Source organism: Panulirus ornatus, chromosome 20, assembly GCF_036320965.1.
Source record: "Panulirus ornatus isolate Po-2019 chromosome 20, ASM3632096v1, whole genome shotgun sequence".
Lineage (NCBI taxonomy): Eukaryota > Metazoa > Arthropoda > Malacostraca > Decapoda > Palinuridae > Panulirus > Panulirus ornatus.
In genome coordinates this window covers 64,010,711-64,034,927 of record NC_092243.1, presented here as the reverse complement: position 1 = coordinate 64,034,927, position 24,217 = coordinate 64,010,711, and positions in this window count along the sequence as shown.

Sequence of the window (24,217 nt, the reverse complement as noted above, 5' to 3'; positions counted from 1 at the left end):
CATTATTTTTTTCCTCTCTCTTTTGATAACTAGATATAGAGGAAAACCAGTGATACAAAAACTTCTAACTGTAGAGTTAAAGGAATGAACATGACCTTCATGAGCGGAGGGATCAGGTCATCGTGAAGTCAAGCATCTAAGAGCAATGGTAGTCTCACAGAGACTCACGAGAATTTGAATCTATGATTAACATTTTGTTTTTTTTGTATAGGTTTGCCTAGTTCTCCTCACAATATCTATCTATCTCGCTATATATATATATATATATATATATATATATATATATATATATATATATATATATATATATAAAACACAATCGCCATTTCCCGCGTTAGCGAGATAGCGTCAAGAGCAGAGGAGTGACCCTCGGATTGGAAATCATCACTTGGCCCCTTTCACTGTTTCTTCTTTTGAAAAAGTAAAAACTGGAGGGGAGGATTTCCAGCCTCTCGCTCTTTCCCCTTTTAGTCACCTTCTACGACACTTAGGGAATACGTGGGGAAGTATTCTTTCACCCCTACCTCCAGGGACATATGTATATATATACATATATATTACTTTGTTGGTGAAACGAGATTTATCCTTTGTAGATCTAATGTATATCTGTTTGCATTGCATAGATATCATCAGACACTCAAATTGATAAATGAAGGAGCTACTGCAACTACTTGCAATTCAGTTTGAAAATTAATGGTTAAATGATTATAGAGACTTACTTATGGTTCCGAAGAAAAAAAAATCTACCACTTTATCTATATATAAGACGCAATATGACTTGATACACGTGTCAACAATCTAGTATTTTCGGTCTTCCGTACCGCATTAAAACATTTGGTTCTATAATCAGTGTGTCTTTGGTTAACCATTTTCTATCCCCTTTTATCACCAACGTTATCCCGTAAATCAGTTGACACGTACAGCAACAACAAACTGAAGACCTTGACGTCATTGAGCGTTCAGTAGGATGTTCAGTCTCCGACAACTTCTACATACAATCGAATCTCACAAAAGTATTGGATCTTTTTCGTGGCAAAAAGTTCGTTGCATGGTATCCTACCAGATGCTATTTGCGTATCATGAAAGGATCCTCACCTGATAAGGAGCGAAACTGCTTTACATCTTGGTCATGATATCCTCATAAAAGCTATTTTCGTTTCACGAAAGTATCCTCGCTTGATAAGGAGGAAAATAGCCTTATATCTTGGCTATTTATGATGACTACCCTGTAAATAGTGGAAGATTCTAATGATTTGTTGCGAATGTGTTTATAACGGAAATATTTTTAACATCTAACTGTCCCTTCTTTTCCTTCAGAAAGACTGAGTTACTTTATATATATATATATATATATATATATATATATATATATATATATATATATATATATATATATTCCCCAAAGGCCCAGTCCTCTGTTCTTAACACTACCTCGCTAACGCGGGAAATGGCAAATAGTTTGAAAAAAAAAAAGAAATATATATATATATATATATATATATATATATATATATATATATATATATATATATATATATATATACATATACATATATATATCTTCTGTCGGTTGTAGGGAATAAATTGTAGGGATGTATAGTGAGATAAATTGTTTTAGCTTCTTGGCTAACCTGTAGGTAGGTGAAGGAATCGAGATTATTGGCCTTGGAGGATTTCTCGACCTGTGCGTTTTGACGTTACCATAGAAATATTCTGGCGACTTCGAACCACGATATTTAAAAGGAAACGTCAAAAACGCACAAGCCGGGTAATCCTTTAAGGCAAACCAACTCACAGATCCATTCACCTACCTACAGGTTAGTCAAGAAGCTAAACCAACTGATCTCTCCATAAACCCTACATGTATTAGAGACAGACAGAGACAGACATACATACAGACAGATAACTCTTCCTTTTTATTTTTACGTCTCTGTGAACAGAGCTTTTTGTGCTGAATAACAATGTGTTTTTGATAAACATAAATTAGCCGATAATGTGTTTACGACAGCGGGGGAAAAAAAATGTATTGCGCATCCTTCTCGTGTTGTACATCGTGTAATTATGCTAATGTGCTTATAAAAGTTCATGATAATGGTTTTATACTAACGAGGGACTAATTATGGCTGCACCTTGTATACTGCGCTCCAATATTTTGTGAAGGTCGTCGCGTAGTGACACAAAGGCTTTACTCGTTAAGCTTTATGACTGGCACACACACAGGAGGAGTTGAATATAAAGAAATTGTTATCATATCAAAACTTTCACAATGAGTAATGTCAGCAGACTGAAGAATGGGAATACAATATCTCTCTTTTCTTTAAACTTTCAATGGCGTTCTGCTCCAAAGGTGGCATTTACGCCTACTGCAATATAAAAGCTCACATACAGCTGCTCTTTTCGTGATTCTTCAGCCCTCTAACTTTGATGCTATTTGCCTCAAATTCATCTAATACCATTTATAAGTCTGTTGTTCTGCTTCGTTTATTGACCCTCCGAGTTCCTTTAGGTACAACTCTTTGACCACTTGACTTCCTCCTGCGAGGCAGTGTTTTTTTCACATCCCATCCATTCAGGAGATTTCAATATCTACCGCGAGAATTTCTTCAACTCTACCACCGAGGATGATCACAGCGGAGCCGAGGCCTTTCTCTTTCCCCTACGAAGCCATTTGGGACAAATAATGAGACACCTAAAACGAGTTTCCGATCGTGGCCACCAGTCTTCCAACTCTCTCTCTCTCTCTCTCTCTCTCTCTCTCTCTCTCTCTCTCTCTCTCTCTCTCTTGTTATCCTAGTCTTGAACCTTCTCATTACAGTTACATTGCCTCTGCCCTGTTAGGATTCTACAACCACGATTATGTTTCCGTCATTCATAACTGGGCAGGCCTATCCTTTCACTCCCCCACCCTCGAAACGCCAACTTTGGCGCTTTGTAAAATTCCCACCGTTATTTCCTACGTGATCTCTAAACTGTCTTTCCTGGGATGGGTAATACATCGCCGGCAGGGATGCCAGGTGTTGTGCTGAACGCCCAGGAGAGCATATCTCAGCTGCTATGGAACCCTACACTCTATCGTTTTACTAAATACTACTCCCTCCGTCCCAGTCGCTTGATCGCTTCTATTCTGACGCTTGTGACATTAGGTATAGAGCATATCGGGTCACGAAACTCCTCCCTTACCTCGAAACCCACTCTAGTTTCTTTTACTCAAAAGCTGGTTCTTTGTGAAGTGAATTACACCATAAAACAGAAAGCTGATTTGATTTATACTGACAAGCGTTTTTGGTCCTCAACCAAAAACCTCTCATATAACTTATGTAACTCAATCTCTCCTCCTCTCTTCCGACCTGATCAGTCCATCTAGAGCTAGCTTTCCCATCTGATAAAACCATTCTGTTTGGTGCCACATTTTCCTTTTATCTAACTTTGGATGTTTCTGCCTCTAATCCTCCCCTAACCCCATATCCTCCTACTGAACCTATGTCATTTTCCATATTCTCCCTGTACAGAGTCTCCTAAGCACTCTTCAGTTCCAGTTGAAGTACATATCTCTCATTAAGTTTTCCTCTACCTTGGTATTGTTGCTGAAGGCAACATTTACATTAAAGCATTTAAGCTTAGATCTTTTAATGTAAATGTTGCCTTCAGCAACAATAATACTATAAAGAACATCTTAACTAGGAATTCACCAGAAAATTCTCCTGGGTGCATCCATAAAGTACCATGTAGAAATTGTGATAAGTTTTATGTTGGGCAGACTGGTAAGGATCTTTTTGTTAGACTTTAGCAACATAAATATAATATAAGAACAGGACAAGAAATCAAATGCCTTGTTTAATCACCTTAAAATCTATGATCATTGTACTGACTGGAGTAATGCCATCTCAGTTATTAACTCTAACTCTTATTACCACGAGACATATCACTGAATCTTCTATTATTAAATACACAGAATTTTTATCTTAATATTAGTGAAGGTCTATACAAATTGGATAATTCTATTATTGATAAGATTTGTAAGCAATTCACTTTCTTGTCCACATAATATGTTTATGATACGCTCGTTGTCTGTCTTGGACAATCGCATATTTACCAAATGGCGTCCTAGCTACGTCTCTTCGTTGTACATTAGCTGACTGCTATATTTCTCTCCTGTGTCTCCCCTGATTATGTGACTATTACACGAAAGTGCACTTGGGAATTTATCGTGCTTCATTTTCCCCGTGCGCCCATAAGAATATATGTGTATATATATATATATAGGGGATAGGGGAGAAAGAATACTTCCCACGTATTCCCTGCGTGTCGTAGAAGGCGACTAAAAGGGGAGGGAGCGGGGGGCTGGAAATCCTCCGCTCTCGTTTTTTTTTTTAATTTTCCAAAAGAAGGAACAGAGAAGAGGGCCAGGTGAGGATATTCCCTCAAAGGCCCAGTCCTCTGTTCTTAACGCTACCTCGCTAATGCGGGAAATGGCGAATAGTTTGAAAGAAAGATAGAAAGATATATATATATATATGTATATATATATATATATATATATATATATATATATATATATATATATATATACATTTATTTTATTTATTATACTTTGTCGCTGTCTCCCGCGTTTGCGAGGTAGCGCAAGGAAACAGACGAAAGAAATGGCCCCCCCCCCATACACATGTATATACATACGTCCACACACGCAAATATACATACCTACACAGCTTTCCATGGTTTACCCCAGACGCTTCACATGCCTTGATTCAATCCACTGACAGCACGTCAACCCCGGTATACCACATCGCTCCAATTCACTCTATTCCTTGCCCTCCTTTCACCCTCCTGCATGTTCAGGCCCCGATCACACAAAATCTTTTTCACTCCATCCTTCCACCTCCAATTTGGTCTCCCTCTTCTCCTTGTTCCCTCCACCTCCGACACATATATCCTCTTGGTCAATCTTTCCTCACTCATCCTCTCCATGTGCCCAAACCACTTCAAAACACCCTCTTCTGCTCTCTCAACCACGCTCTTTTTATTTCCACACATCTCTCTTACCCTTACGTTACTCACTCGATCAAACCACCTCACACCACACATTGTCCTCAAACATCTCATTTCCAGCACATCCATCCTCCTGCGCACAACTCTATCCATAGCCCACGCCTCGCAGCCATACAACATTGTTGGAACCACTATTCCTTCAAACATACCCATTTTTGCTTTCCGAGATAATGTTCTCGACTTCCACACATTCTTCAAGGCCCCCAGAATTTTCGCCCCCTCCCCCACCCTATGATCCACTTCCGCTTCCATGGTTCCATCTGCTGCCAGACCCAGATATATATATATATCCATATATATATATATATATATATATATATATATATATATATATATATATATGGGCTTGAAACCTGGGCCTAGAATTCAAACCTCACCTGGCTCAAGGTGGTGTGTATATGTATACACACATAGGAGTAAAGATATGGTACATAGAATGCTATGTTAAAAGACGGGGACAACACAATTTCATTGCATAGCTCTATCCATAACACACAATAGTTATCACACAAACTTATTTGTTTTATGGTGGTTGATGACAATGTGCAAGGAGTGTTTATAATGAACAGTCATTCACGATATTCCATTTTAGATATCATTCAATTCGATTTTGCCAAATTTCTTGAGACACTTTAAACCAATGTAGTATCTTTTGATTTCTAATTCTGAAAGTCTTCAACGGACCACATAACGTGGCCCTGCCAAACTTCACCACCCCCCATCCCAACCTCTAGCTCAGCAAAAGACAAAATTTTAATATCTGTGAAGAAGTTTGACTTCATATCCCCTGAAGGCTCCAGCTGTCATCAAAGAAAACTCTTTCCAATACCAAATGAAAAACCTGTCCGCTTTCGGAGACCAATATGGCAAAATTACGGTCGCCTCCGAGCCTGAGATAATTCCAGTGCCCTTCGCTCAGGTTTCATATCTTCCACTAATACCAGTATAGATTCCCGATCAAACATGGGATTTCCTATATGGTGGTCCTCTTAGATTGCAAGGCGATGGCTACTTACATCTATAATCTTTTGTAAGATATCCTCTTAACCCACAATCATATCCGCTGAATTCGGAGAGCAACGCTCTGGTGAGTGTACAGTGTTTACGTCTCTGAAGATTGTGGAAAACGGGCATTAGTAAGAATTATTCTTTATCTTATCGTTGAGACATTCAAGCGACTTTCATCTAGGTTCACTCGTGTGTGCTCTCAACCAGCCTAAAGAAACGGGTAGCGAACCTCTAAATCTATGACACGTTACAGTGACTCGTATCTACTGTCACTATCTAGCAGAGATTCTGGCGGCTTGAGGCCATCTTATCCTTAAAGGAAAGAGAGATAGAGAACGGATTACTTAAGTGTATGAATGCTTGAACGAACTATACAACGATGTCGTTAATGGATGGTAATGAAACGTGCCTAACAACGAAACTTGATAGGAAAGATATTACTGTACAGGAAACAAACTTACATTCATCGTATCATAGAAATAACTTACAAATTAAGTATATGAATCTTGTTCGGGCATTGACTTTGGATTACATGATGCAGGAGTTTTTGCTGTAAAGAGAAATATTTATACATAACAGAACAAACAGATCATGATGTGTTCTATCTGTAAAAATGAACATATATATATATATATATATATATATATATATATATATATATATATATATATATATGATAGGAAGAACTTTGTCACATAGGCAAAGGAAAAAACCAATGAGGAGGTTGAGAATGTGTCAGAGACGACATGAGTAAAGTTGGAACTTGGAGAAGATACCCACAGCTGCTGATGTTCTCAGCGTATCCTCGGAGAAGTTGGCTGCCAGAGAAGTTTCAGGAAATCACATCAGATGTGTTTCTGTGTGTGAGAAGAGAGAGAGAGAGAGAGAGAGAGAGAGAGAGAGAGAGAGAGAGAGAGAGAGAGAGAGAGAGAGAGAGAGTGAAAATCTCACTCTCTACTAACCTCTTGGGAGTCACTTTACCAGCGACTACCCCTAATGTCAGACAGCATTTTGTGACCTCCAATATTCAGCATCCACTCCTGCTACCTTCCAAGTGTCAGTCTGTCTCACGGCGATCTTACTGATCTCAGTTTCAGCCGTCACTCCTGATGTTCATCATCAACTACTACTCGCCACCAACATTCCTGGTACCAGCTATTCCTTGTACTGGTCTCCTTGTGTGAGAGTGGTGGTATTTCATTCTTACTATCATTATGATACCAACCGACCCTTCCCATTGGCCTTACGGTGTCAGAGACACGCCTTCCTGCCACCACCTCTCGTGGTGTCAGCCTGTTTGAGTGCCACTGCCTCCTAGGCCTTTCTCTAAAGGGCGCGACTCAAAAGCACCACACCACGGTCGAAGTGTCCAACTTCTCCTGGGTCTTAATCTTCGCATCCCTGCTTCACTGACTTGGTGGGAGCTGCAGGGGAAATTCTAATGAATTAAACCTTACGGACAGAATGTAGGTTTAATTGCTTTTCGTGTGTAAACGATTGTATATTCTCTCTCTCTCTCACTCTTAGACCTTGGGTCTATGTGGTCAGTGTATCTATGTAACTCTCTCTCTCTCTCTCTCTCTCTCTCTCTCTCTCTCTCTCTCTCTCTCTCTCTCTCTCTCTCTGTGCAAGGACAACTTCTTCCATTTCCATTTGCTGGGATATCGCAAATCCCATGAAGCTCTCACAGAAACGGCCACCAACCAGCTGGGTTCTCGTGGACATTTTCACCATCATCTCCCCCACTTAGGATCTCTCTCTCTCTCTCTCTCTCATTATATTTACAATCCCTCCTTATTTTAGATTACAGCATATACTTCATCTTTGATTTGGCATATATATATATATATATATATATATATATATATATATATATATATATATATATATATATGATAACTTTATATTTGCAAAAACAATCACACCTTCGCACAACTTTTTCCTATTGTCTTAAAGCCATTAGAGACCCATTACTTTCTGAAAGACTGCTTTGGTAAAGAGAGCATTCCTATGTTCTGTCCCTCATGATCTTTCATATGCTGTAATGAAATTGCCATGTGTGCGATAAGGTCTCTTGGTGATTCGTAACATTCATTTGGCATCTCTTTTCTTGCACAAATCTTCATGATATCCAGGAAATGACACTCACTAATTATCAATACAGTTCACGAACAATATCCAGATCTAGCGCATACAATAACTCGGGCTACCAACATGACTCTCTCTCTCTCTCTCTCTCTCTCTCTCTCTCTCTCTCTCTCTCTCTCTCTCTCTCTCTCAGGCGTCCAATTACGCCATGATCCCCGCCGAGTCGACCCAGCTACGAATTAGGCAAGGTCTGTGTCTGCTATCGTCTTCACCACTGTACATCATACAACTCCTGAAGACAAGGTTCTTCTGTCTCTAAACACTACAAGACACGTCCAAAATCCTTAAGACATTATATATATATATATATATATATATATATATATATATATATATATATATATATATATATATATATATTGGAAAGGATCAAAATTTTGCGCGTGACCAAGTATATTCCTATGAGTCCATAAGGAAAATGAAACACGATAAGTTCCCAAGTGCACTTTCGTGTAATAATCACGTCATCAGGGGAGACACAAGAGAGAAATATAACACTCATATTTCTCTCTTGTGTCTCCCCTTATGATGTGATTATTACACGAAAGTGCACTTGGGAACTTATCGTGTTTGATTTTTTCCCGTGGACTCATTGGAATATATATATATATATATATATATATATATATATATATATATATATATATATATATATATATATATAGAGAGAGAGAGAGAGAGAGAGAGAGAGAGATTAGATATATAGACAAATTCACCGATGAGATAATTCAACAAATCATATATATATATATAGAATTCTCTTTTTCTACATATCCATGAAACATACTTTAACTCTCACTCGTCTATTGCACAAAAACTGCAAGAAATTCAGTAAAACATTTTATGCTGCCCAATGGTTCATATGCTTTTCCAATATAAGTATTCGAAAGCCTTCACAGTTCATTAAAGAGGATTCTATTTTCAATTATCTGAAGACGAACCTTAATCTAATACTCTTCTCCGAAATTCTGGTCCCACCACTTGAGCTTCTGAAATATATCCCCCCACTTTTCAGGACCACTTCAACTTGCCAGTCAAATATTTTCTTCAATCTCATATTTTTTTTTTCTTTTTTACGAGGAACTGAACCTTTAAACGTATCCTCTTGAAATATGATTTATCCTCAGACGGAACTCCTATCACTATTCTTAGGGATTTCTGCAGTACTATCCTCGTTCCTCTCTCTCCTCTTCCCATCATATGTGCATCTGCGCATCAATAGGACATTGGGGATATTCTTTTCTCTCACTTCGATTGCAGGTGTTCAAACGAGATATTTCATTTATATCAAACGTGTCCATTTTTTTTCCACAGTCTCAGATTCTCGATCGGGGTACAGCATCAAAACTCGTCGGGTAAAACATAAGGAAGTTGAGTTATTGCCATTAAATACGTAAGAGAGATAAGAGAGGAGTCTTACCTTCCACAAAGCTACATTTTCCCTGCAAATCTAGGATGAGATGGCACAGGTAGCTAAATGTTGTAATCAAGGCCATTTCATTGATGAGATATTTCATATATATATACCCTAGCTTAAACCAGGTGCCCACTTTATCAACCATCCCCTAAGACGGGTTGACTGTGGGCTGACTACCGAAACTAGAATATATATATATATATATATATATATATATATATATATATATATATATATATATATATGTGTGTGTGTGTGTGTGTGTGTGTGTGTGTGTGTGAATCACCTCTTTCTCCTAACCTCTTCAATCTCTTCCTGCATGACCTCCCATTACCTCCAGCAAACAAAGGAAAGCGAATCAAAGGAACTCGACTACAAAGGAATACATAGAAATTCAAACAGCAAAGACGAGGAGCCTAGCAGAAGTCTCTGCACAATGACAGATTGGAAGTCAGTCAAAAGTCATGCATTATTTCTGAATCAGAAGAATTGGTTGGGGATCTCAACACATGTTCCATGCAAGAAATGACAATGAGGATGCAGCAGGACAAGTGAATAAATCTTAATTCAAAACTGATGGAAGCTCAGTACGAGAACGCATCTGCACTTTGTACATCTGATCTGGAGAAAGTTTAAAATAAAACTTGAACTCTCAAAACTCATCAAGTCTTGATAATACGTCAACTCTGTTTATAAATCTTTTTTAACAAACATTAGTCAGATGTATTCTGATTTATTTTTCATAACCTTGAAAGCGACTATATGCCGTCGTTATGGATAACAACCACGACTGTATCTTATGCTTAAGAAGAATCTCCCTAATGAACGAAATGATTCGAAACCTGTAAGCCTGCCATCTGTGCCATATATGTTTGGGGAGATTAATGATAAAATGTTTAAAGAAAGAAGAATACAAATCTGACAATTTTTAGTTATCACACACACACACACATGTATATATATATATATATATATATATATATATATATATATATATATATATATATATATATATATATTATATATATATTTGCATGTTTTTCATTTCCTGCGTTAGCGAGGTATCATTAAGAATAGAGGATCAGCTGAGCCTTAGAGAAAAAATCCTCATTTGACCCTTTTAAACACTTACCTTTATCCCCTTTGCCTTTGCACAATGGCACTATGCATCCATCTCGCCAATCCTCAGGCACTTCACCATGATCCATACATACAATGAATAGCCTTACCAACAACACAGTCACCTCCTTTCTCAATAAATTCTACTGCAATACCATCCAAACTTGCCGCCTCGCCGGATTTCATCTTCTGCGAAGCTTTCACTACCTCTTCTCTCTTAATTTATCTATCTATATCTATTTATCTATCTATCTATCTATATATATATATATATATGTATATATATATATATATATATATATATATATATATATATTTTTTTTTTTTTTTTTTTTATACTTTGTCGCTGTCTCCCGCGTTTGCGAGGTAGCGCAAGGAAACAGACGAAAGAAATGGCCCAACCCCCCCCCCCATACACATGTACATACACACGTCCACACACACAAATATACATACCTACACAGCTTTCCATGGTTTACCCCGGACGCTTCACATGCCTTGATTCAATCCACTGACAGCACGTCAACCCCTGTATACCACATCGCTCCAATTCACTCTATTCCTTGCCCTCCTTTCACCCTCCTGCATGTTCAGGCCCCGATCACACAAAATCTTTTCACTCCATCTTTCCACCTCCAATTTGGTCTCCCTCTTCTCCTCGTTCCCTCCACCTCCGACACATATATCCTCTTGGTCAATCTTTCCTCACTCATTCTCTCCATGTGCCCAAACCACTTCAAAACACCCTCTTCTGCTCTCTCAACCACGCTCTTTTTATTTCCACACATCTCTCTTACCCTTACGTTACTTACTCGATCAAACCACCTCACACCACACATTGTCCTCAAACATCTCATTTCCAGCACATCCATCCTCCTACGCACAACTCTATCCATAGCCCACGCCTCGCAACCATACAACATTGTTGGAACTACTATTCCTTCAAACATACCCATTTTTGCTTTCCGGGATAATGTTCTCGACTTCCACACATTTTTCAAGGCTCCCAAAATTTTCGCCCCCTCCCCCACCCTATGATCCACTTCCGCTTCCATGGTTCCATCCGCTGACAGATCCACTCCCAGATATCTAAAACACTTCACTTCCTCCAGCCTCTCACCATTCAAACTCACCTCCCAATTGACTTGACCCTCAACCCTACTGTACCTAATAACCTTGCTCTTATTGACATTTACTCTTAACTTTCTTCTTCCACACACTTTACCAAACTCCGTCACCAGCTTCTGCAGTTTCTCACATGAATCCGCCACCAGCGCTGTATCATCAGCGAACAACAACTGACTCACTTCCCAAGCTCTCTCATCCCCAACAGACTTCATACTTGCCCCTCTTTCCAAAACTCTTGCATTTACCTCCCTAACAACCCCATCCATAAACAAATTAAACAACCATGGAGACATCACACACCCCTGCCGCAAACCTACATTCACTGAGAACCAATCACTTTCCTCTCTTCCTACACGTACACATGCCTTACATCCTCGATAAAAACTTTTCACTGCTTCTAACAACTTTCCTCCCACACCATATATTCTTAATACCTTCCACAGAGCATCTCTATCAACTCTATCATATGCCTTCTCCAGATCCATAAATGCTACATACAAATCCATTTGCTTTTCTAAGTATTTCTCACATACATTCTTCAAAGCAAACACCTGATCCACACATCCTCTACCACTTCTGAAACCACACTGCTCTTCCCCAATCTGATGCTCTGTACATGCCTTCACCCTCTCAATCAATACCCTCCCATATAATTTACCAGGAATACTCAACAAACTTATACCTCTGTAATTTGAGCACTCACTCTTATCCCCTTTGCCTTTGTACAATGGCACTATGCAAGCATTCCGCCAATCCTCAGGCACCTCACCATGAGTCATACATACATTAAATAACCTTACCAACCAGTCAACAATACAGTCACCCCCTTTTTTAATAAATTCCACTGCAATACCATCCAAACCTGCTGCCTTGCCGGCTTTCATCTTCCGCAAAGCTTTTACTACCTCTTCTCTGTTTACCAAATCATTTTCCCTAACCCTCTCACTTTGCACACCACCTCGACCCAAACACCCTATATCTGCCACTCTGTCATCAGACACATTCAACAAACCTTCAAAATACTCATTCCATCTCCTTCTCACATCACCACTACTTGTTATCACCTCCCCATTTACGCCCTTCACTGAAGTTCCCATTTGCTCCCTTGTCTTACGCACCCTATTTACCTCCTTCCAGAACATCTTTTTATTCTCCCTAAAATTTACTGATAGTCTCTCACCCCAACTCTCATTTGCCCTTTTTTTCACCTCTTGCACCTTTCTCTTGACCTCCTGTCTCTTTCTTTTATACTTCTCCCACTCAATTGCATTTTTTCCCTGCAAAAATCGTCCAAATGCCTCTCTCTTCTCTTTCACTAATACTCTTACTTCTTCATCCCACCACTCACTACCCTTTCTAAACAGCCCACCTCCCACTCTTCTCATGCCACAAGCATCTTTTGCGCAATCCATCACTGATTCCCTAAATACATCCCATTCCTCCCCCACTCCCCTTACTTCCATTGTTCTCACCTTTTTCCATTCTGTACACAGTCTCTCTTGATACTTCTTCACACAGGTCTCCTTCCCAAGCTCACTTACTCTCACCACCTTCTTCACCCCAACATTCACTCTTCTTTTCTGAAAACCCATACTAATCTTCACCTTAGCCTCCACAAGATAATGATCAGACATCCCTCCAGTTGCACCTCTCAGCACATTGACATCCAGAAGTCTCTCTTTCGCACGCCTGTCCATTAACACGTAATCCAATAACGCTCTCTGGCCATCTCTCCTACTTACATAAGTATACTTATGTATATCTCGCTTTTTAAACCAGGTATTCCCGATCATCAGTCCTTTTTCAGCACATAAATCTACAAGCTCTTCACCATTTCCATTTACAACACTGAACACCCCATGCATACCAATTATTCCCTCAACTGCCACATTACTCACCTTTGCATTCAAATCACCCATCACTATAACCCGGTCTCGTGCATCAAAACCGCTAACACACTCATTTAGCTGTTCCCAAAACACTTGCCTCTCATGATCTTTCTTCTCATGCCCAGGTGCATATGCACCAATAATCACCCACCTCTCTCCATCAACTTTCAGTTTTACCCATATTAATCGAGAATTTACTTTCTTACATTCTATGACATACTCCCACAACTCCTGTTTCAGGAGTATTGCTACTCCTTCCCTTGCTCTTGTCCTCTCACTAACCCCTGACTTCACTCCCCAGACATTTCCAAACCACTCTTCCCCTTTACCCTTGAGCTTCGTTTCACTCAGAGCCAAAACATCCAGGTTCCTTTCCTCAAACATACTACCTATCTCTCCTTTTTTCACATCTTGGTTACATCCACACACATTTAGGCACCCCACTCTGAGCCTTCGAGGAGGATGAGCACTCCCCGCGTGACTCCTTCTTCTGTTTCCCATTTTAGAAAGTTAATACAAGGAGGGGAGGATTTCCGGCCCCCCGCTCCCGTCCCCTCTAGTCGCTTTATATATATATATATATATATATATATATATATATATATATATATTATCCCTGGGGATAAGGGAGAAAGAATGCTTCCCACGTATTCCCTGCGTGTCGTAGAAGGCGACTAAAAGGGAAGGGAGCGGGGGGCTGGAAATCCTCCTCTCTCATTTTTTTTTCTTTTAATTTTCCAAAAGAAGGAACAGAGAAGGGGGCCAGGTGAAGATATTCCCTCAAAAGCACAGTCCTCTGTTCTTAAGGCTACCTCGCTAATGCGGGAAATGGCGAATAGTATGAAAGAAAAGAGAAGATATATATATATATATATATATATATATATATATTTTACTGAGGATGCTGTGTTAACTGGAGTGAATTCTATATTTGAGCATTGCGAATGTAATGGTACTTGGTTAGAGCATTATCTAATGACCTTGGCTGAGTATATACGACTTACTCCTAAAGTTGTCCATTTCACTCGTAATATATCCGCTTATTCGAGACCTTTGGTCTGAAAGGTTGCAACGAGTTCGAGTTGGGAACAGATACTCTCTAAAACTGGTTCTTTCAGGGAAGTATTTTGTCTGAATCTTTACTTTTCTATTTTCACGTTATATACATAAAGATTCTAATGCCCATTTCAGTGAATGTATAACTGTAACGTATGCTGATGACACTGTAATTCTAATTGAGGGAGAAGACAAATGTCTAATGTGTCATGGTTTAACGAACAAAATCTTTTTCTTTCTAACTTCAGAAAGGAAAATCAAGTGGGGTGAGAAACTAACAGTTAATGGTAACGACGTTGGTGAGCAATAGCTTTAAGTACCTGGGAGTTGTGATAGCCAAAAACCCTAACTGGTTAGATCACATTAGATGTATTGTTAGCAAATTCAGAGAAAGACTATGTCCTATATGTTATGAGATCTTTTATCGTGAATAACACGATTTCGGAGAGGTTTTATATATCTGCTACAGAGGATGAGTGTTGTGTTTGGCAGTTGCAAGTACAGTGTTCAGCAAACAAAAGTGATAGTGATCGACAGAACTTGTAGACAACATACAACAGCTAACTAATACGATGTAAATGAGATGATTACTAATGATGTAACTTACACAAACGTCGTGTGTAAATACAGTAATTAAAGACCCATACATGCAAGCTGAATGAGTATGATATGTTCATGAGGTCTGAAAACAGACTGAAAGTTGTAACCTGTACAGCACTCCGATACAGGACAAGTTACGTACTAAGCTTAGCTCATATTTATAATGGTGTTTTATGATAAAAAAACTGTGAGACCTTTTATAGCAAATGCTTCTATGAAATCCAATGATGAAGCTCTTAATGTGTAGTAAAATAATGTTTTATTTTCTTGTGATAGTCTTATTTGTTTGTTAAACTATGTGTACTGTATGATTATGATATGATAAAGGCCTGTTTTACTGGAATGTGAGCCATACAATAGGCTAATAAAAACATATGTATTGACGTACTTTAGGACCATTAAGAAGAATGAAATACGTTGCAAGTAATTTGAGGGCCAATGACTACAGCTCATCATCATGGGGTCACCTCTTAACGCCACCTGCTCACAGTGTCGTGGTGGGACATACATCTCTCCCGGTGCTGAACAACGGCTCAGTATCACACAACGATCCTGACTCAGCTTCGTCCATGTTTTTCCTCCCTCCATTTTTCTTTTTCCCTCCTTCTCTGTCTTTCTTTTTCCTCTCCTCCTACTCCTCTCCATTCCAATATTTCACCGTTTACGCCTCATGGTAATCTCTTTTCCACTTTCAGTCTTGCTTGGCATAATCCATCCTTCCCTCCGACATGTGTAAGACACTTGGTTCCCATGGAGGCTATAACTCCCGCCTCTGCTCTTAACATCCTTCACAGATCTCTAAACTTTGGCAACATCATTTCAACTTTTCTAAACCCCGTTCTTCCTCGGTAATTCCTTTTTCCTCTCTCAACCGATTCTACTTTTCTTCATCACGACTGAAACGCTGGTGAGAGGGAAATTTCTGGTGAGAGGGAAATTTCTCTCTCTCTCTCTCTCTCTCTCTCTCTCTCTCTCTCTCTCTCTCTCTCTCTCTCTCTCATCCAAGTCCTAATAAGTATCAACGAGAATATATCCTTCCAGCTTTTCAGTTCAAATCACTTCCCACGCTGAATTACTCATTCAGCCACGGAAAGTTAACCCAGAGCAAATTGATTGATTGAAAGCTATATCACTTATGTATGTCATTCTGTATTTTCAAGTCTTCAAACACATTCTCCTGTATGGTAAACCAGTTAACTGTTTCTTCGGCTATCGTTAGAACTCACAATCCCGCACTAAGTCGGGTTTTCCATCCTCAGTTACCCTTGGCAAAGCCACAGATATGCAGATTTTGCTCGATGAAAAAAAAACAAAAAAAAAAATTGACATAGAAAGCTTCACACATAAACTTGATTTTCCTTTGATTTGTTATCGACAGTCTATCATATTTTTAAGTCAGGGCGGAGTGAGTCAGGGAGGTAGCTCTTTTGCTGGTCTCTGTATGTTCACTGTGGCGGAATATTGTAGCCAGACGCTTCAGTCATATTTATCTTTTTTTGAAGGCCTGGAATCTGTTAGTATTCTAACTGAGGTGGTCCGGCTTAGTATGTGAGGTGCTGTGTGGTTCGTAATTTTCTATTCTAGCTGAGATGGTTCAGCTTAGCTGGGGTATCTGTATGTGAAGTGATGTGTGGTATGTCATTCTTATCTCTAGCTGAGATGGTTCAGCTTAGCTGGGGTATATGTATGTGAGGTGCTGTGTGGCACGTACATCTATGTTCCAGCTGAGGTGGTTCAGCTTAGCTGGGGGTATCTGCGTGGGTGCTACTGCTGTGTACGTAATTCTGTGCAAGCTTACGTATTTTTTTTTTGTTGTTTTCTTTGACAGTTCTTCCTCACTACATAAGTCATCTCTCTCACTCCCACAGTCCATCCAGCACTTTCGTGCCATACACCTCAGGATTATCTCAATCAACTCTCACATTATAACATTCTCACGTCACCCTCACTCTCAAGAGCAGTGCCTATCATACGCACTACACTGTAACATTTTCCTCTCACTCTACAGTATGCTTCCCCCCCCCCTCTCTCTCTCTGTCTCTCTCTCTCTCTCTCTCTCTCGTTCATCTACTTAATTCTACCCTTGTTCCATCCCTGAATTACCCATTTTATCTTTAAAGTATTTTGATCTTAATCAACTCTTAGTTTCTTCAAAGGAGGACAGAGCTACCACAGCGGTTTCTGATTACATTTCTCGTTTTAAGTCAAAGAAATTTGAGATAAGATAATTCCATTCGTTTTTCCTCCGCCGACGTTAGATATCGTTGTGGCGTGACTTGCGCCTTGAATTCCAAGCAAAAGATGTGCTAGCGTAGTGTGGAGCAGCGAGATAAAACTGAATGGAATATACAATGTTACATCTGAAATATACATTTAGCAATCTTCTATCATTTCCGATGTCTTCATAAGATTTATCACGGTAATGCTGGGCCTTTGTGGAAGACAAGTCTTTGGCTGGAAAAATACTGGGTCTGGAACTAATGGAGTAATATGTGAATTCTGTTTTCTTTGAAACAAAACATGGATTTTATACTAAATGGGATATGGGATTTCTCCTGATTGACGAAATTGCAAGGTAAGGATGTAACATCCTGAAATCTATCATACACACATATAGACCACGTTGTTACGTTCACGTAAAGCCGAATGGTTACGAGATAAACGTGAATAAATGAGCATAAACACGAAGCAGAATCAACTAACCTGACCTAAGAGAGTTTTTCTGAACATCTTAATAAAATATTCTGAGGTTTATCCGGTTCGTGTGTTATTTTAACATTGTCTTGCTATGGCTATTATTCAGGTGGCTGTTTTGTAAAAGCTTCCTCGAGCTGTTGCCCATGTTTGAGCAAATTGTACACTAGTATTCATTCTTGTATTCACGACTAATTTCACGCAATATCGGTCTCATTCCATGATATACTGCAGAAAATTTTTTTTAACGGTAGCATCCATAATGTAAAGTCATTTATCTGAACAGATATATTGTTTAACATATCGACGTAGAAATGAGTTACAACTACCTAAGACAAAGAGAAATAATGAGATTTTCATTCTTTTAGAATTTAACCTGTTTGTTTTTCAGTGAAGATGCTACCGGACTCTTCTCCTCCCTGCTTGTGATTCAGACGTGAGTAAAAGGAAAAAAAAGAAAGACCTTCAGTGAGGTAGTACTATTGGAGTAAAAACAATGTACAATGTCTTCGGAAAATCTTCTCACTCCATACGAGTCCATTCTTTCAGTAATACTGGTTGTAGCGCAGCACTGAAACTCCGAGAGTCAGTAAAGGTGTTCTTAGCCTTATGATAATGAACGAGAGCAACAGTTTTAATCTGTTCCAATCCTGTCCCACTTTCGATCTCTCTCACAACTCACACTTGTACTACTCTCTCTCTGCCATACCCCTAGTAGCACATGCGACTCTCATCCCCACACCACAATATCATTATGCTCCTCAAGCATCATTATGCTAATTACTCGACTAATTACACAAATTTTTGGGTTTTGACCATAGATTTGTATTCAGCATACCAAAGCGCAACTATCCTGAAATTCTCGAGCAAATCCATTTTTTGAAAAAAATCAAGAAAAATCTAAGGCTATATAGTATAGTTTTCCATTTTGCTCATATTTTCAACTTCTTCAGATTTTAATGAAAATCTGGGTATAGAGGTTATTTTACATGCTTATTAAGTATTTCGAGTCAAATGACTGCTTTTCGCATTATTGATGCCTATAATTACCCCTTAGTTTAACCATAACAAAATTAGTATGCTAATTAGTCGACTAATTACACGAATTTTTGGGTTTTGACCACAATTTCATATTCAGCATTCCAAAAAGTATCTATCCTGAAAGTCTTAAAAAATCTATTTTTTGAAAAAATCAAGAAAAATCCGAGGCATTTTCTCAGATTTTCAACTTCAGATTTTAATGAAAATCTGAATATAGATGTTATTTTACATGCTGATTAAGTATCTCGAGTAAGTGACTGCAGTTCGCAAAATTAATGCCTTAAATTACCCCTTACATTAATCATGATAAAATCAATATGCTAATTACTCGACTAATTTCACGAATTTTTGGGTGATAATGTCGTCATGATGATATCTTAACCTGGGATTTGTATTCACCATGAAAAATAATCCTTAAATTGAAATTTTTAAGGAAATCTACTTTTCTGAGAAAAATACCAAAAATTGCAGGGTATTTCGGGGTATTTTAGAGCCCAAAAAACTTTTTGTTTCAAAACTAAAACATAACATATTAAAGCACTTTTATATTTGAAATATTCGTGAAAAATATATCATAATGCTCTCAGTTATTGGTAGATACCCAGTTAATGCGATTTAAATGATGAGAAAGAACTTTAAATTTGTCTTCATTTAACAGCTAAATTAAAAGTAAAAAAAAAAGACGAATTAACGATATTTCATTCCATATTTGCACTGATTTTTTCTTTTTAGCTGAAAAACCTTTTTGCTTTAAAACTGAATTCTGACATAATGAAACCGTTCTATACTTGAAGTCGTCAGAGAAAACACTTCATCATTTTACCTGAATCTGTTAGATCCTCCCCCACAAACAATACAAAGCAAAAAATTGGAATCTTAAAGAGTAGTAACAGTTTCATATATCCAATATATACGAAACGAGTAATCACAGACTCATCAAAAAGAGTAGCAATGGATTACTTATTTACAGTCTTTAATATCCCTTAACATATCTTTTAATCTTGGATTAGAATTCAGCTTGAAAAAGTTTCCTTACATAACTGAGGTTTCCAACCAAAACTATTACCCAAAAATACCAACCAGTGCATGCAACCCAAAATGCCCTTTTTGTATATAATTGAAAGATGTCATATTGAATTGCTTCTATGTTTGAAATAATCATAGGAAATATCTTGCTATACTTTCCCAAGACAACAGATCTCCCCCCCCCCCCCCGCCCCCCCAAAAAGACCGAATAATTACGGAATGTTTCGTGTGATAAACAAATGATTATTCTTTTACAGGCCTTAATATCTCCTAACAGATATCTCAAACCCATATTCGAATTCAGCATGAAAAGTCATCCATGTTTCTAAGGTTTTTAAGCGAATCTATTAACCACACAAAAATACCAATAATTGCAGATGATAGTTCAGGCAATCTTTTTAGCCCAACTTTTTTGTTTTAGAACTGAAATATGACAATGAAACGCTTCTACAATTGAAATGATAACAGATGATATCTCGAACGCTTCTTCAATTCGACAGATATCCAATAATTACGAAACAAACTATTACAAAGTGTTTTGCAATTGTAACCATCAATTAATGTCTGCCAAAAGGTATATAAATCACAGATTCGAATACAGCATACAAAGATTGCCCTTGTACTGCTTAAATAATATGCCAAAAATTGCATTTAATAACTCAAGGATTTTTTGGCCCAAATACTTTGTTTTAAAACTTATATATGACAATGATGCTTTTCTATGCTTGAAAAAATAAAGGAAATTATCTCAAAATGCTTCCCTAAGCTGATAGATACGCAATGAATACTAACCGATAAATCACAGAATCTTCTGCAAGAGTAACCATTGCTTACTTATTTACAAGCCTTCATATCCCTCAAAAGATATACCAACCCCAGATTCAAATTCAGCATTAAGGATAATCCTCATATTGAATCTTTCATGAAAACATATTACCAAAATACCAGAAATTGCAGAGAATTTATTAAGCCCGATAACCATTCTATTTTACATTGAAGTTTGACATGATGAAGCGCTTCTGTACTTGAAATAATCAAGGAAATTATTTCAAAATACTTCTTCTAGCCGATATATACCCAGCATAATACATATACCGAGGTGTTCAAAGCAAATCAATCACCTCACAAAAAAGAAAGATGAAAGGTAACAGTTCAGAGAAATGTTTAGCCCTCAAACTATTTTAATGCATTCCCAAAGCCGACTGCGAATAGTCACAGTATCATTTTGAAGAGTAACCATCAATTACTGCTTTACAGGCCTTAATGTCCCATAACATATATTTCATCTCAGATTTAAATTCAGCATGAAAATCAGTCCTATGCTGAGGTCTTGTAACAAATCTATTACCCCTTATAGAAATACCAAAAATTGCAGGCATTAGTTCAGGGAAGAGTTTAGCCGTGAAAACCTTTTGTCCTTTAAAACTGCAATATGACATAATGAAACGATTGTATGCTTGAAATAATCACAGAAAATATCTCATAATACTTCCCTAAGCCGAAAGATACCCGACAAATGTGAGCCGAATAATCACAAAATCTTATACAAAGATAATCATTAATTTCTACTAACAGGTCTTAATGTCCCCCCCGCCCCAACCCCAGATTCGAATATAGCATGAAAAAATGGAGGCATTAAGGCATTAAACTTAACCAGACTTTGTATACTTCTCCGAAATATCCTGTCTAAGTATACTGAGGAATGTGTGTCAAGACGAGACGCAGATCAAATGAAAGAAGAGAGAGCAGACTTAAAGGATATGGATGAATCTGTTGAGTCGTCAACGTATAAGTGCATTGCATCATTTTTAGAGCATAGTAAATCGTTAAAAGAAAGGAGGAAAAGTGTAATGGACAGAACAGAACCTTGAGGAACACCGCTGTTGACAGAGAAAAGAGGGGAGGCTGATTCATCAACAGCCAGAGAGACAGATCGGCCGAAGACGACCTAGATGTCAGGGAGCAAAGTGAGGGAGAGAAGCCAATAGAGGGAAGCTTAGAGATGAGACCCCGATGCCACGCCCTGTCAGAAGCTTTGAATATATCAAGGACAACTACGTAGGATTTCCCAGAAGCTTTCAAGGATGACGACCGAGCCTTAGTAAGATGGAAGAGAATATCACCAGTGGGTCTAGCTTTACTGAGGCCATACTGGTGATGAGAGAGGAGAATGTGAGATTCAAGATGTCTGAGGATATGGAAGTTGAGGAGCGATTCAAGGACTTTGAATATAATAGACGTCAAAGTAACCGGACGATAGATAGAAGGGATGGGATGTACTGTGTGTTTCCAAGGAGATGGTACATTAGCCAAGCCCTGAGAATGAAGCACGTTATCCCAAACTCTCATTCTCGTATTTGCATGGACTGAACATCGTTGCAAAGAAGCATCCAGAGAAATTTCTAGTGATCCCAGAGGTGCCCCTTGGTTCCCATTAATAGAAATATAGCCAAACCAATTTTTTCTTATCATTCCTCAAACTTCCAACACCTATAGGGAAGTTTAGCAGCTAAAAGGCAATTGTCCCATTAGGTTAAGAGCTTTTTGAAAAAAAAAAAAAAAACGATCACCAAAGTGTAAACACTTTTTTCGCATGCTATACTTAGAACAGAAAGCACAGCCACTAAATCAGGAATCTAAGTGACTAACTTATATATAAGAGAAAATTCTGAGTTTGAGGTTTTGTTTTAGAAACCTGAAAATAAGTGTTTTCTAAACTAATAGAAGCCATCCGCTCCTCCGTTATGGATCATTTTCCTGATTAATTTGCTTAATATTGATTTAGAAAGATTGATATAAAATGAAACTAATTAACTGAGACACCAATGTCCTCTTGGGAAAGTCTTTCATACTAGAACAATTTTACACAAGAGAAAATATGTCTTAGAACCGTGTATAAGACCCCTTGAACACTATTCATGAATATAAGATCTTGAAGCTGTAATGCTGATTTTTCTCACCAACATGGTATAGGCAAAAGATGCTTCAGTCAAGGCCATGATGGGTCAAAGAGAAAGACAAAAAAAAAAAAACGAATGAGGACATTCATCAGAACTCCACGGGACTCTGGTGACCAAATTATGAAAGATAGAATGGTTATAAGAAGAGAGAAAACAAAAGAAGGAAGAGAATTTCACAGCTTCACTCCTTGAAAACAGGAGTTATCAGTATGCAATCCCAGTGCGACCAATTTCCACAGGAAAAGATGCATACCTTAAATGGAAGCCTTGGTGACAGGGAGGCATGACTGCAGCTCACGTGAGCAGCGGCCAAAATAATGCGAGCGGAATTCAAATGGAGCAGGAACATTGCAGCATGCAGAAGAGGATGGTTGCAGAAAGCTGATGCCTGGAGTATCAGTGAGATGAAATGGTTTTGATTCTGCTCTGACTTACAAGGAGGGAGGTGAACAAAGAACCACCCCGAGCTGTGTATAAGTCTTCAAATTTATCTTTGCCTTCGTAGACCTCTCTTTCACCCACTCCTCAACATCAGATAATTTAAAGACCATGCAAAATGACTAACATGACTGGCTTCCTAAGACAGACCATGATATATACTCATTTATAATTGCGCTTGGAACCCATTTCTTGGAAAAAAAAAAATATGAGATCTGGTGTTACTCTATGATTCCAGGAGCTCCTGCAGCCCCAGAATGGAAGGAGTGAAGTATTACAGATGCCTGGGATTGGAGGTGGCTGCAGATGGAACCACGGGAGTTGAAGTAAGGCATAAAGTGGGTGAGGGGCTAATGGGGTATTAAATGTCCCTAGTTGACGAATGTGTGGAAAAAGAGGTCATTATCTGCGAGGGCAAAGATGAGTATGTTAGATGATACAGTAGTCCGGACGGTGTTGTAAGGACGCAAGGCGTGGATTCTACATAATATGAAATTACTTGGGAGGGTAAATGTGTTCAGAGTTGAAATGTCTGAAGACAACATTAGGCGTGGGTAGAGTTGATCAAATTTGAAATTATTGGGTAAGATAGAGGTGTGGTGGTAGGAAGAGTGAGGTTGAGAAAGCTGAAAAATGTGAGCTGA